This window comes from Lonchura striata, chromosome 11, assembly GCF_050655825.1.
Source record: "Lonchura striata isolate lonStrDom1 chromosome 11, ASM5065582v1, whole genome shotgun sequence".
Classification (NCBI taxonomy): Eukaryota; Metazoa; Chordata; class Aves; order Passeriformes; family Estrildidae; genus Lonchura; species Lonchura striata.
Genome location: NC_140713.1, coordinates 5,293,079 through 5,305,956, shown reverse-complemented (window position 1 = coordinate 5,305,956; position 12,878 = coordinate 5,293,079).

Sequence of the window (12,878 nt, the reverse complement as noted above, 5' to 3'; positions counted from 1 at the left end):
CAGGGAGGGATTAACACACATTTTTGAGGAGCCTGAGAAACGCCTTCAAGTGACCATAGATGGTAAATTAAGGTCCCATTCAGGGGCTATGAAGGAAGGCCTTCCTTCCGTGGATGCTTCCTTCCAGTGCCTGCTGCTTCTGAGCCAGCAGAAACCCCTTTTCCAGCAAAACACGCATTTGCTGCATATAACCTGTGTCCTCCTCTTCCTTTTACAGGGCATGCACTGAGCATGAGGACATCTGCTCCTGTTACCTTTCAACAAGGCAGAAATGTCACATTCTGTGAGTTTAACTCAGCTCAGGCTGGGGCTAAACATTATCTTGGCAACACAATGACCCGCTTCATAAAAGCAAGCTGAGACACTTTCATAATATTGTAGCTAATGACATTTCATCTGACTGTTTCTGCATTGAATTTTTCAGTTACAGATGCAATTTTGTTTACTAGGGTGAGGGTAGGAGTCATCATTTTTAAACTAGGTTCATATTTCTGAAGAGCAGAGCTCTTACATGGTGCTGAACTAGTGATTTTGTTAATATTCCATTTCCAGAGTTTCTTGTTCTTGTTCAGGTTATGCTTTGGAGCACAACCTGAAAAAATCCTTATAAGTAGCTTTAAAAACCTTTAAGTACCAATGTAAACATGGTGAGAAACTCCCTGGGATTTTTTCCAGTTGTTACAAAATGTTATCTTTGGAGATAAATACCGGAAATTTTCCGATAGAATATATGCATGTGTGTTTCTGTACATTGCACCTTGCCTGTATCAGGGGGAAAGAGGCCGCAGTAAAGGGAGTGTTTATAGAGAGCCAATAAATAAGGGCAATTTCAAAGCAACGATTCATTACATTGATATCCAGCAATAATACAATACCATGAGCAATGGGTAGTCCTTAATTGCTGTCAGTCGTTAGCAACAGGTGTCCAGTGGAGGAGTTCTTAAGTTTCCCATAAAATGCCAGTGGAAGGATACCCATGGCCCAGTCCCATACAGGCTGCACTGATAGCCCTTGATGTTCCCACTTGCAGAAATCAGAGGTGAAAGCTCGTCAGCAAGAAAAGCTGGAAATGAAGGAGGATATTTTTGTTTTTTGCGGCCTGCAGTTTTTCGTCTGTCCTTAGTGGTTTCTTTTTCCCACAGCATCTTGTCACAGTTCTTTTCACTTCGTAGTCTTGGAATTCTGGTTTTTGCCAGGCATGCTTCTCCCTTACTTCGCAGGATCACTTTGGTTTGATGAGACACTTTCTGCATTTTCTGCAGGATAAATTTGGTTTTCCTGGACATCCTTCCTGCCTGCTCTTCATGCTTTGTCTTCTGTGCCAATTTTACTGCTTGCGGATGTTTTCCTCTACACTATTTGTGCAGTTGTACCCTAAATATCTGGATGCCCAATTTGCAGTATATGTGTACAAACATACATGTGTATTCATTGATTGATTTATTTGTTAGCTGTGTTACATAAAAGGTTGGTTACTTGGTATTGTTATTCTGATTGTTACTGTGTTACAAGAGCCTTACTGACTCCCCATGGTTCGGTTGTTTTAGTTTTCTGAGGTCTAGGTTGGAGACAAACTAATATTACTGATATTTTAGTCTGGTTTTATTCTAGGGACTCATCATGCCTGTAAGTCTGAAACTTTGGAAAAGTCTGCTTTTTGTTTCTTCCAGTTAATATTTTGTTACTTGATACTTACTGGACAGAAAGAAAAAGATGTTAGATCTTTTTTGTCTTGCTGTTCAGTTAGAATGTCCTTATTTCCTGTCTCTCTTAACCTTTCAGTGTTTTGCTCCACCCTCACTATGCCTAAAAGCATCCCTTCAGTATCTGGATTGTGTAGATTCTAAGTGGAATCAGTGAGATTTTTTTTTCCAGTAATGCTTTGGAATTAAGCCCCCAGCCTTTTTCTTTTGCTTACATTACCTCCTTCCTTTAGGCAGAATTCTCTGCTCAAGAATCTTTAAAGTGTAATTAGGGTCAACTTGTGCCAAAGCTGTATTTGAACAATTAAATTGTGCACGCATACAGGTCTGTAGGTGCTTTGGAATTAAGCCCCCAGCCTTTTTCTTTTGCTTACATTACCTCCTTCCTTTAGGCAGAATTCTCTGCTCAAGAATCTTTAAAGTGTAATTAGGGTCAACTTGTGCCAAAGCTGTATTTGAACAGTTAAATTGTGCACGCATACAGGTCTGTAGGTGCGTGTATATGAATAGAGACAGGGAGTTTGTAATGGTCTAGACCTACACACACCTATATTTACAAACACTGCAGAAATCCCACTGTTCCACGACTGGTTCCTAGTGCTTCCCCGTCACTGTAATTCAGTTGCATCATGTGTCATAATCTTTTCCTCCACAGAGTTTTAGGTCACCTGCATACTTGATCGAGGCACAATACAGCTCTTTCCAGTCTTCATAAATATTAATTATGTTAATTAAATATTAAATCAAATAGTAAATCATAATTAAAGGTAAAATATTAAACATTTACGGAAGGAGATCCAGTGTTGGTGACTCTGAGAGCACATACGCAGACATTTCCTTCTAGTTAATGTTGTGCCATTTATAATTGTTAGGTAATGGTCCAGCAGCCAATGATGTGTTTCAGACGGCTATCTTCATGTTCAAGTGACATCATTCTTTCTCCTTGAAAGAGATTTGTTGAGCTATATTGAAAGCACTGACAACATTTCTGCAGCAAATTTCTGGTTTGGAGAACGATGATTGCAGCACACAAGACCTGAGAATTATTCTGCTCAAAGCTGAGCTTCCTCCGCAGTTCAAAGGCTGCTGGCCCTGGAACTTGGATTTGGAGTAGTTTAGAACATAGTGAAGGAATGTTGTATTTTAACCTAATCATCGCTGGGAAGGGGGAAACTCCCACCTGATTAAACTTTCTGTTCGTGGAATTTCATCCTACTTGTGGCACTGGAGTTTGTATTTTTATTGACAAACTGTCATGAATTTACATTTGAACATGTAAGTTATAGTAGGATGGGAAAAAGTCAGGTCAGTAATGCCCGTACTGTTTATTTTTTCTCTATTTATGCTGTTTGTTTTGAAGTGTTATAATTTTCACATATTTAACTGATTTTCAAATATTCAACAAACCTGTCAGATTATTTTCACTAAATCACCATTCTGAAGAAAAGTGTAAAGAATTCACATTGTTCCAGCATTAGAATCATAGTGTTTGACAAGATATCCTACCTCTTTTATGAGGAGACAGATCTCAAAAGAGGAATTTTTAAGGATCCTTCCTTATAAAATGTTTCAGCAACTGCATTAATTTGTCGTGTTCCTGTGAACAGGTATTGGGAAAAACCCCATAATTACACTTGTGTTCACCATTTGAATCGCAATTTTTATGCCTTAGGTGGCTGTTTCAGAACCTGTTTCCCAATAGTACATTATAATCAGTTTAATGCATGTTAAAATCTCATTGTTTATTTGGGTACACTTATCAGCTGATGAAATTGCCGCTCATTGAAATTCAGTTGTGAAGTTAGCCATCTTCATCTGCAATCAAGCTGTACAAGCCTTGTTAAAATATTTTATTTATAGTAAAAATATCTGAGAAGAAATAAACAGAAAAAAAATATAAGTGGACAAGAGTGTTACAAAGTAGAAATTTTATGAACCTTGTGCCACACTTTTAAAAGTGATATTTTTGATATCTCCTTTTATGCTTGTTTTTCCAAACATATATGCTCCAAATTGGACCATTGAATATTTGTTTGTTCCTGTAACTTCTATTACATCTTATTGTTTTCCTTCAGTACACTGTTGCTCACTAAGAAATAGTCAAGTTCCCTTTTTAGAATCATTGCTGTATGCAAGTGAAGGAAGGTGGGGAAAAAAGCTTTAAAAATAAAAAAGTCTTGTTTAATGAAAGAGCTGCATGCTAATAACTGCTTGGTTAGGGATATAAATGTATTTTTATGTAAGATATATAGATATAGATAGCGATAAACCTACAGAAGCAGAACTACTGAAATACGAAGGGATCCTTTGCACCAGAAGTTCTGCTGTGTGCTCTAGAATTTCCTTGGGGTTTTACCCTCCATCTCATGAGCTGTTAGAGACAGCAGTAATAGGGGCACCAGGAGGTGCCTCCGGGGCTCTCGGGCTACGTGGATGGCTGATTTCAGGTGCTCTGGGCCTGCCTGGGGCAGAGCCAGGGCCAGGGGCCATGGCCAGGCTGTGCCGTTGGGTTCCGTGCTCAGCGGCATCACCGTTGGCAACCACGGAAGGGTCCCCGGGAGCTCCAGGGACAGCGGCCGGTACCGTTGGCTCTCACTGCGTCTCGAGGCAGCGGCGAGTGCAGCAGGCGAGAGGAAGGCTCTGCTGGACAAGGGTTGGGGCGGCAGGATCGGCAGCCATGGTGAGTTTTGGGGCAGGGGTGAGGGTGCAGGGGCCACCTTGGGCAGAGCAGGGGCCACCACGGGGCTGCAGGGATGTGGCCTGACCTTCCCCTTGAGCTCCCTCTCCCATGCATTCCCAGGGCCCTGCATGTCCTGCCCCTTAGCCCAGGAGCCATCTCCCTCCCAGCCCTGCTGAGCCCCTTCTGTCCCTCTTCCTCCAGACCATCGGTGGAACTCTCACCAAGATCGTGGTGATGCTGGGCGCCTTCTCGTTCCTGTGTAGGAGGGATGACCAGACCGTGAAGGTCACCGAGGAGCTCCTGCGCCAGCACGAGGAGCAGCGCAAGCAGGAGATGGCCATGCTGCAGGAGATGGGGAAGAGGATCCAGGAGGTGCCCGAGATCACCGAGGACAGCCTGTTTCTCTGGGCCATTGAGCAGTGGTGGTTCTGGCCCTCTGTGGAGATTCTCCTGGTGCTCTTTTCTGTCTACAGGTTGCCCAAGCAGGACAGGTCTGCCAACGACAGCTCAGCCTGCGGAGGAGCTCCAGCGGTGCCCACAAGGAAGAGAAGGATGACGAGGAGGAAGAGGATGCGTGCCGTAGCCGACTTCTTTGACAAGCTGGATCAAGTCAGCCTTCCAGATGCCTGTCTGGAGTCGAAGCACGGCAGAAGTCAGAGGAGGGTTTGGAAGGGATGGTCAACGCATCTTCCAAGCCCTTCCCACAAGCGATTTTGGGACAGAGTTGCAGCCAGGGAACACAGTAGTATTCATTCTTAGGCTGTGTGATTTTATGTTCCCAATACCAGATAGTATTTTAGATGGTTAAGAAGTTTTTACTTTAGCTATAGCGTATAAGAATAGTAATGCAATTGTTCATAATTAGGAAGTAGTTCTATTGAAGCAGCAAATGTAATGCTATATAAATATGCTTAGAGTACAATCTAAGGAATAGAGTAGTAATCATTGTTAAATTATATAGGTTACCTTTCCCAATCTAGATTGTATATTAGATGTTTAAGAGTTTTCATTTTAAGTATAGTCTATAAGTGTATTATATAGAACATCTTACTAATATAGGAATATTAGTAAAATTGTTTAAAAATAGGACGTAGAATTTAGAGCTATTAAAGTAAAAAATGTAGCTAACTAAAATACCTAATTAAATGTCCTATGATAGCCACTAAAAGTCTTGTTCATTGTAATGTCCCTAGTACTTTATTAAATTAAACCTTTGTTTTGTTTCAATGTTTGCAAGTTGTAGTTTTTAAAGATGCTAGAATCTGTAAATAAATACATTTCCCTTGTTTCACAAGTGTCGTACTTGATGGAATTTTGTCCCGTACCCAAGCGGTGTAAGACATTTTTATAGGAAACAAAGGAAGCAATACAATTTCTTCCTTGCAGCGACAGCTGGTTTATTGGAAGAGGTGTTCAGCAGTAGCACGCAGAGCCCGTTGTCACGGAGCCGCCCCTCACGCCGTGAAGGGATGCGCTCTCCAAGGGCCCGAGGCTGCGCTCTCCCACCTTTCCCTCGGGCCGGCAGAGCCGCGGCAGCACGAGGCGCGCACTTGTCCGGCTCCTGCCTGAGAGGGGCCGGCTCCGGGCACGTTTCCGACGGCAGCAGCGGCGGCAGCGGCCCGGGAAGCCGCGTTCCCTCAGGCCAGGTGTCGGAGGGTGCCTTTGCCGAGGCCTGCGGGCAGCACGGGCCCGGAGCTGGCTGGGGCCCGTCTGGGGAGAGCGTTTGAGGCCGCGCAGCCCGGCGGCTCCGGAACGGCCGCGCGGCAGCGGCGGAGGCGGCGCGGGGCGGGAGAGGCGGCGGAGGCCGCGCTGAGCCCGCGCCGGCACCGCCGCGGCTCCGGGCGGGCGGGGAGGCTCCCGGCGAGGGGCCGCAGCTCCCGGGCAGTGCCCGAGATTCCCACCTGCGGCCAGAGCTGCTCCACGAGCTCCCGCCCTGCCGGGCTTCTCTTCTGGGCAAAGGCTGAGCCCAGCGGGGTTTGGCCGCCGCTCCCCCTCTGCCTCCCCACAGGCGGGGCCATCGCGGGAGGGGCTTGGGCCGGGCTTGTTCTCCTGGATGCGGGCAGGCTGCCGCGTTCAGCAGCTTTGTACCTGCTGATTATCGCTATTTAATGCCTGCTGCTCTTTCCTTTCCTTTTTCTTTTTTTTTTTTTTTTTTTTTTTTTTGTTATTTTTCCCTTGTGCCTACTCACATTCGCCTCTCCTTGTTGATGAAAAAAGATTGGATAAAATTAAAAGGGGAGCAAACCTCTTTTGGAGTGTCCGGCTCTTAAATTAAAGCAAGAGAGTAGATGAAATAATTTGTACTTTTCCCAAGTCCTGCAGTGAAGTCACAGAGTGCTAATATTGAAATGAATGTCTGCTTCCAGCACTAGAAACAGTTTTGGACTTGATACTATAAAATTGTGAGCAACTGCCCCCACAGTGCAATGAAGATGAATTTAAGGTTATAAATAAATATTACAGTATTCCTAGGTATTAATGCCAATCATGAGCAGGACTTTTGGATCAGAATCAGGTTGCACAAAAAGCATTTGCAGCTTCTGCTGCATTTTGGTTAGGACCATCTGCTGGTTTGGCTGGTGAGAAATGCAAATTGATGAATTTGGGTAGGAATTTTTCATAGCCTTTTTTCATGATGGGTAGAAGCTAGATCGTCATGTATAACGTTTGGGAAGGATTGGAGCAAACCTTTTCCACTTTGATGTCCTTTTTTCTCCCCTGTACTATATAATGCCCAACTTCTGCTTATCCTTTCTATGTTAAATGCATTATGTGCTTCTGAGCTATTTTTTATTTTTGGCTGTTGTGGTTTGACACGGAAAGAGAATTTTTTCCGGAAGGAAGAGGTCAATTTAGATATTGTCCAATTAGAGGTGGACACGCCTCTGAGAACACAGAGGGTTAAAAGCAGAATTCCCAGGGGAACTCGCTCTCTTTGGTTCCGATCAGCATGCAGTGTGGGCTCTCCCCTGCCCAGCAACGAGCTGGGCGGGGCAGGGGAAAGCCCCATGGCCTGATAAAGGTAAGGCCGAAGGGTGAAAGGACTGGAACCGGGCTGGCCCCTGCAGATGGAAGGGTGGAAGAAATCTGGGATGTCTCCATTCCCCCCCAGCGGGAAGACAGCGGCAGTTTGTCAGCAATTCCACCGCGAGGAAGGAGGAGCGGGGCGGGGGGGGGGAAAGCTGCAAGGTGCCCAGTCGCGTGGGAGTTGCTGGATGTCTGGGCATCGAGCCGTCCTGGGAGTTTGGACTTTTAACCCTTCCTTGAGAAATGAAAGCTTTGTGAATTTTCCTTTCCCCTCCTCAAATTGAAAGAGAGGAAAGAGGGACACCTTGGACCCTGGGATGTTAGAAGGAGGAATTCTAGGTGGAAGGGGGACAAGGAGTGGCTTTGGCTGGACTTTTCCGTGTTAGCCACAACCTGAACCAATCTTCTCCTCCAAGAGGGACTGTGTTTTGGGAGGATGCCAGTGAGTCAAGAGACCTGCTTCAGCTGGGAAAAAAGACAAAATTGGAGTGAACAGAGAAAAGGTTAGAGGGTTGGTGGTGGCACCCCCTTGTCCTGGAAAGGAAAGAGAAGAGAAGAAGATCTCTGTTCTTGAGCCCTCGGCCCCAGGGGAAAATGGGGGGGACTGTGGTCCCAAACAATGAAAAACTGAACTGTTGTTTTCTCCCCTCTTGGCAGGGCATCCTTGAAAGGAAAAATCCTAAAAGCAGTCTGTCCATCCATGCATTTGGTGGTGAGAGCACTGTGCATGGAAAGGAGAAGGGTCACCATGGCAAACTTTTCCTCCGGGCGGAGCCATGTGTGACATGGAAGCACAGGATGTGGAGCTGTGTTTCCTTGGGGGGTCTGTGGCACAGGAGAGACTCTGTTCCCTCGATGGACTGAGTATTGATTGTTTGGGGGGTGGAAACCTGATTGGGGTCGAGATTGTGTCTCACTGTGGTTTGTTGGAGTTGGGTGGTGGGGGGAGGAATGTTTTGCAAGGTTTTCATTTGATCTTTGTGTGGTTTTTCTTTCCTTCTTTAGTTTTCTCTTTTCTTTTGTAGTAGTAGTTTAATACAGTTTTTTTCTGTTATTATTAAGCTTGGGCCTGCTTTGCTCTGTTCTAGACTCCACTTCACAGCATTCAAGGGAGGGATCACATTTTCATGGGGGCACTGGCATTGTGCCAGTGTCAAACCATGACATTGGAGAATAAGTTAAACAACACAGCACAAAACTCTTGCAGCTATCAGCTATGATTATATCCTTTCTTCATTAGGGGTGAGAGCCAATAATACGTAGCAGATGAGATTGATCCAATGGATTAACGGCCTGCACAAGGGAAAACAAGATATTAAGTATTCACCAAGTTCCTTTTATGGTTGTCAGACTGACCTTAAAAATGTTACCTGTCAAAATGAATGTGTCCTGAAGCATATGAAGATATTTTTTTACACTTCCAGGGAGGGATTAACACACATTTTTGAGGAGCCTGAGAAACGCCTTCAAGTGACCATAGATGGTAAATTAAGGTCCCATTCAGGGGCTATGAAGGAAGGCCTTCCTTCCGTGGATGCTTCCTTCCAGTGCCTGCTGCTTCTGAGCCAGCAGAAACCCCTTTTCCAGCAAAACACGCATTTGCTGCATATAACCTGTGTCCTCCTCTTCCTTTTACAGGGCATGCACTGAGCATGAGGACATCTGCTCCTGTTACCTTTCAACAAGGCAGAAATGTCACATTCTGTGAGTTTAACTCAGCTCAGGCTGGGGCTAAACATTATCTTGGCAACACAATGACCCGCTTCATAAAAGCAAGCTGAGACACTTTCATAATATTGTAGCTAATGACATTTCATCTGACTGTTTCTGCATTTCATTTTTCAGTTACAGATGCAATTTTGTTTACTAGGGTGAGGGTAGGAGTCATCATTTTTAAACTAGGTTCATATTTCTGAAGAGCAGAGCTCTTACATGGTGCTGAACTAGTGATTTTGTTAATATTCCATTTCCAGAGTTTCTTGTTCTTGTTCAGGTTATGCTTTGGAGCACAACCTGAAAAAATCCTTATAAGTAGCTTTAAAAACCTTTAAGTACCAATGTAAACATGGTGAGAAACTCCCTGGGATTTTTTCCAGTTGTTACAAAATGTTATCTTTGGAGATAAATACCGGAAATTTTCCGATAGAATATATGCATGTGTGTTTCTGTACATTGCACCTTGCCTGTATCAGGGGGAAAGAGGCCGCAGTAAAGGGAGTGTTTATAGAGAGCCAATAAATAAGGGCAATTTCAAAGCAACGATTCATTACATTGATATCCAGCAATAATACAATACCATGAGCAATGGGTAGTCCTTAATTGCTGTCAGTCGTTAGCAACAGGTGTCCAGTGGAGGAGTTCTTAAGTTTCCCATAAAATGCCAGTGGAAGGATACCCATGGCCCAGTCCCATACAGGCTGCACTGATAGCCCTTGATGTTCCCACTTGCAGAAATCAGAGGTGAAAGCTCGTCAGCAAGAAAAGCTGGAAATGAAGGAGGATATTTTTGTTTTTTGCGGCCTGCAGTTTTTCGTCTGTCCTTAGTGGTTTCTTTTTCCCACAGCATCTTGTCACAGTTCTTTTCACTTCGTAGTCTTGGAATTCTGGTTTTTGCCAGGCATGCTTCTCCCTTACTTCGCAGGATCACTTTGGTTTGATGAGACACTTTCTGCATTTTCTGCAGGATAAATTTGGTTTTCCTGGACATCCTTCCTGCCTGCTCTTCATGCTTTGTCTTCTGTGCCAATTTTACTGCTTGCGGATGTTTTCCTCTACACTATTTGTGCAGTTGTACCCTAAATATCTGGATGCCCAATTTGCAGTATATGTGTACAAACATACATGTGTATTCATTGATTGATTTATTTGTTAGCTGTGTTACATAAAAGGTTGGTTACTTGGTATTGTTATTCTGATTGTTACTGTGTTACAAGAGCCTTACTGACTCCCCATGGTTCGGTTGTTTTAGTTTTCTGAGGTCTAGGTTGGAGACAAACTAATATTACTGATATTTTAGTCTGGTTTTATTCTAGGGACTCATCATGCCTGTAAGTCTGAAACTTTGGAAAAGTCTGCTTTTTGTTTCTTCCAGTTAATATTTTGTTACTTGATACTTACTGGACAGAAAGAAAAAGATGTTAGATCTTTTTTGTCTTGCTGTTCAGTTAGAATGTCCTTATTTCCTGTCTCTCTTAACCTTTCAGTGTTTTGCTCCACCCTCACTATGCCTAAAAGCATCCCTTCAGTATCTGGATTGTGTAGATTCTAAGTGGAATCAGTGAGATTTTTTTTTCCAGTAATGCTTTGGAATTAAGCCCCCAGCCTTTTTCTTTTGCTTACATTACCTCCTTCCTTTAGGCAGAATTCTCTGCTCAAGAATCTTTAAAGTGTAATTAGGGTCAACTTGTGCCAAAGCTGTATTTGAACAATTAAATTGTGCACGCATACAGGTCTGTAGGTGCTTTGGAATTAAGCCCCCAGCCTTTTTCTTTTGCTTACATTACCTCCTTCCTTTAGGCAGAATTCTCTGCTCAAGAATCTTTAAAGTGTAATTAGGGTCAACTTGTGCCAAAGCTGTATTTGAACAGTTAAATTGTGCACGCATACAGGTCTGTAGGTGCGTGTATATGAATAGAGACAGGGAGTTTGTAATGGTCTAGACCTACACACACCTATATTTACAAACACTGCAGAAATCCCACTGTTCCACGACTGGTTCCTAGTGCTTCCCCGTCACTGTAATTCAGTTGCATCATGTGTCATAATCTTTTCCTCCACAGAGTTTTAGGTCACCTGCATACTTGATCGAGGCACAATACAGCTCTTTCCAGTCTTCATAAATATTAATTATGTTAATTAAATATTAAATCAAATAGTAAATCATAATTAAAGGTAAAATATTAAACATTTACGGAAGGAGATCCAGTGTTGGTGACTCTGAGAGCACATACGCAGACATTTCCTTCTAGTTAATGTTGTGCCATTTATAATTGTTAGGTAATGGTCCAGCAGCCAATGATGTGTTTCAGACGGCTATCTTCATGTTCAAGTGACATCATTCTTTCTCCTTGAAAGAGATTTGTTGAGCTATATTGAAAGCACTGACAACATTTCTGCAGCAAATTTCTGGTTTGGAGAACGATGATTGCAGCACACAAGACCTGAGAATTATTCTGCTCAAAGCTGAGCTTCCTCCGCAGTTCAAAGGCTGCTGGCCCTGGAACTTGGATTTGGAGTAGTTTAGAACATAGTGAAGGAATGTTGTATTTTAACCTAATCATCGCTGGGAAGGGGGAAACTCCCACCTGATTAAACTTTCTGTTCGTGGAATTTCATCCTACTTGTGGCACTGGAGTTTGTATTTTTATTGACAAACTGTCATGAATTTACATTTGAACATGTAAGTTATAGTAGGATGGGAAAAAGTCAGGTCAGTAATGCCCGTACTGTTTATTTTTTCTCTATTTATGCTGTTTGTTTTGAAGTGTTATAATTTTCACATATTTAACTGATTTTCAAATATTCAACAAACCTGTCAGATTATTTTCACTAAATCACCATTCTGAAGAAAAGTGTAAAGAATTCACATTGTTCCAGCATTAGAATCATAGTGTTTGACAAGATATCCTACCTCTTTTATGAGGAGACAGATCTCAAAAGAGGAATTTTTAAGGATCCTTCCTTATAAAATGTTTCAGCAACTGCATTAATTTGTCGTGTTCCTGTGAACAGGTATTGGGAAAAACCCCATAATTACACTTGTGTTCACCATTTGAATCGCAATTTTTATGCCTTAGGTGGCTGTTTCAGAACCTGTTTCCCAATAGTACATTATAATCAGTTTAATGCATGTTAAAATCTCATTGTTTATTTGGGTACACTTATCAGCTGATGAAATTGCCGCTCATTGAAATTCAGTTGTGAAGTTAGCCATCTTCATCTGCAATCAAGCTGTACAAGCCTTGTTAAAATATTTTATTTATAGTAAAAATATCTGAGAAGAAATAAACAGAAAAAAAATATAAGTGGACAAGAGTGTTACAAAGTAGAAATTTTATGAACCTTGTGCCACACTTTTAAAAGTGATATTTTTGATATCTCCTTTTATGCTTGTTTTTCCAAACATATATGCTCCAAATTGGACCATTGAATATTTGTTTGTTCCTGTAACTTCTATTACATCTTATTGTTTTCCTTCAGTACACTGTTGCTCACTAAGAAATAGTCAAGTTCCCTTTTTAGAATCATTGCTGTATGCAAGTGAAGGAAGGTGGGGAAAAAAGCTTTAAAAATAAAAAAGTCTTGTTTAATGAAAGAGCTGCATGCTAATAACTGCTTGGTTAGGGATATAAATGTATTTTTATGTAAGATATATAGATATAGATAGCGATAAACCTACAGAAGCAGAACTACTGAAATACGAAGGGATCCTTTGCACCAGAAGTTCTGCTGTGTGCTCTAGAATTTCC